The 3,080-nt window shown below is 51.6% G+C and overlaps 1 pseudogene; it reads left to right on the top strand.

Annotated features, from left to right (window-relative positions):
- Positions 1–1,775: 1,775 nt before the first annotated feature.
- Positions 1,776–2,823, top strand: LOC123077686 (tryptamine hydroxycinnamoyltransferase 2-like; annotated as a pseudogene).
- The last annotated feature ends 257 nt before the right edge of the window (positions 2,824–3,080 follow it).

Raw genomic sequence — 3,080 nt, 5'->3', positions numbered from 1 at the left:
ATACACATGATCATGCCTAGATAATCTCATAATTATTCGTTTTTCTATCAATTGCTTGACAGTAATTTGTTCACCCACCGTAATACTTATGCTATCTTGAGAGAAGCCACTAGTGAAACCTATGGCCCCCGGGTCTATCTCTTATCGTATTTGCTTCCAATCTACTTTTATTTGCATCTTTACTTTTTGCATCTATACTATAAAATACCAAAAATATATTTATCTTATCATACCATCTCTATTAGATCTCACTTTCCAAGTGGCCGTGAAGGGATTGATAACCCCTTTATTGCGTTGGTTGCGAGTTCTTTGTTTGTTTGTGTAGGTGCGTGGGACTTTTGAGGATCCTCCTACTGGATTGATACCTTGGTTCTCAAAAACTAAGGAAAATACTTACACTACTATTGCTGCATCACCCTTTCCTCTTCAAGGAAAACAAACGCAAGCTCAAGATGTAGCAACACCCGATCCCAGGCTACCAGGCAATGCCCACCTTGCACATTGTGACACCCCTTCCATAGAAATCCACGACATATCTTGTTGGCCGCGGCAATGGTTTTGACCGGCAAGTCAAGCGCCATCATAGCATGAATTGGCATGGAGGCCAGGGTAGTGCGCAGGAGCTCCAACCTTCCCGCATGAAAGAGAAGACTGGCCTGCCAGGAAGGCAGACGATCCGCCATCTTATCAATAAAGTATTGTAGCTGGGCCACTGAAACCTTCCGCAAACCAAGCGGTAGCCCAAGATATTGGAAGGGCCAACTCAGCACCTGGCACTCCAACTCGGTGGCGATCTGCAGAATTTGCTCGTCAGTGCATCTAATAGCGTGGGCGGAGCTCTTTATCAGGTTGGTGTGCAGCCCTGTAGCCTGACCAAAGTCACGTAACAACATGGTGCATGCCCTGAGACTTTGCAAGTCTGGTTTGATGAAGGTGACCACATCATCGGCATAAATGGATGTGCGTTGGCGGAAGCCTGTGGGCGCAAGCGGCTGCAATACACCCGCCGTCATGGCCGAACCCAACAGGTGGTGAAGTCTCCATGACCAGGACGAACAAGAGTGGCGACACCATATCTCCTTGCCGTAAGCCCTGCCGGTTGTATATGATCTCACCATGGATACGTTCAGCAGCACCCTGGTAGAGGATGATGCAAGCAACCTGGTGATCCACGAAGTCCATTTGATGCCAAAACACATATGTCGTAGGACGTCCATCAGGAAAGCCCAATCCACCGTGTCAAAGGCTTTAGTAATATCTAGCTTGAGCATAACTGCTTCCTTCTTAGTCGCATGCAACTTTCTGGCCATTCCTTGCACCAACATAAAGTTTTCATGGGGCCATCTTCCTTTGATGAACGCGCTCTGATGTGGCTCAACTAAGCCCGGCATCTCATCAGCTAGCCGGATCGCCAAAACTTTGGCCTCCAACTTCGGGAAGCTATGAATCAAGCTTATTTGCCGAAACTCCCGTGTCTCCAGCGCGGCGGGAGATTTAGGAAGCAACGTTATGAATACTTGATTGATGAAGTAAGGCCACGGAAATCCAACCTCTCTAGAGAAGCAAATGCCTCCATCACATCCTCTTTGATGATGGGCCAACATGCCACATAGAATCTAGCCGGGAAGACGTCAGGTCCCGGCACTTTGTCGAGCCCTTGTGCGCACACTGCCGTCAGCACCTCTTCCTCGGAGAAATCACCATTGAGGTGGTTTAGGTCTTTGCGTGTGATGTCGCTTGAGATGCGTCGGTGTTTTCCCAAGGAATAACGGAGGATGCAGCACAGCAACGGTAAGGTATTTTCCTCAGTGATAAGACTTCTCACGCGTACTGTAGGGTTGAAAACATGCTGATGATTTTTGACACTGTGGGTTGCAGGAACGTGCGAATGAGCCCATCTTCCAGGCGCAGCTGATGAGGTACGCGTGCGGCGATCTGGTGATCGGCACCGCCTGCCATCACCAGGTGGCCGACGGTCAGTCCATGAGCGTCTTCTACACCGTGTGGGCCAGCACCGTCCGCACCGACTCGGCAGTCCTCATGTCGCCGTTCGTCGATCGCTCGGCCACCGTTGTCCCCCGAAGCCCGCCGACGTCGGCGTATGATCACCGGAATATCGAGTTCAAGGGCGAGCGCAGCTCCAGTCACTCCTATGGTGTCCTCCCCATGGACAGGATCAAGAACCTGGTCGTGCACTTCCCGGCCGAGTTCGTCGCCAACCTCAAGGCCCGTGTGGGCACGCGCTCCAGCACGTTCCAGTGCCTCCTTGCGCACGCGTGGAAGAAGATCACGGTGGTGTGGGATCTGGCGCTGGATGATTTCACGCAGGTGAGGGTCGTCGTCAACTGCCGCGGCCGCGCAAAGCCTCCCGTGCCCATGGACTTCTTCGGGAACATGGTGCTCTGGGCGTTCCCGAGGATATAGGTTCGGGACCTCCTGTCCAGCAGCTACCCAACGGTGGTCGCCGCCATCCGGGACGCTGTCGCGCTCGTCGACGACGAGTACGTCCAGTCGTTCATCAACTTCGGGGAGGCGGAGCGCGGCGTTATTGAAGACGGCAGCGAGGAGCTAGCATCGACGGCAGCGACGCCAGGGAGAATGTTTTGCCCTGACCTGGAGGTTGACAGCTGGCTCGAGTTCCGCTTCCACGACCTCGACTTTGGGTGCGGGCCGCCCTGCGCGTTCCTACCGCCGGACCTTCCCATCAAAGGAATAATGATCTTCATGCCGTCCTGCGACCCCAAGGGCGGTGTCGACCTCTTCATGGCGCTCGATGACCAACACGTCCAGGCTTTCAAGCAGATCTGCTATTCTATAGACTAGTCATTCAGAGACCATATAGTATACTCGTATAGATATGCACAAGAGAGTAACACAACAAAAATATACTTTGCTCCCTAAGAACTGTCTCCTTGGTTTTTTTTTCCTTGCTTAACTGCATACTTGGATCATTGGCTTGTACTCATGTAATCGTAGTCTCATAACGATTTTTTGTCCAAAAGAACCCCTTCCCCTATGGATTTTTCAAAAAAAGACCATATGTGAAATGGATTGACAAAAAGGACCGGCCCAGCCGTGGT

This window comes from Triticum aestivum, chromosome 1B (genome assembly GCF_018294505.1).
Source record: "Triticum aestivum cultivar Chinese Spring chromosome 1B, IWGSC CS RefSeq v2.1, whole genome shotgun sequence".
Taxonomy (NCBI): domain Eukaryota; kingdom Viridiplantae; phylum Streptophyta; class Magnoliopsida; order Poales; family Poaceae; genus Triticum; species Triticum aestivum.
This window is presented reverse-complemented; position numbering and strand designations above follow the sequence as displayed.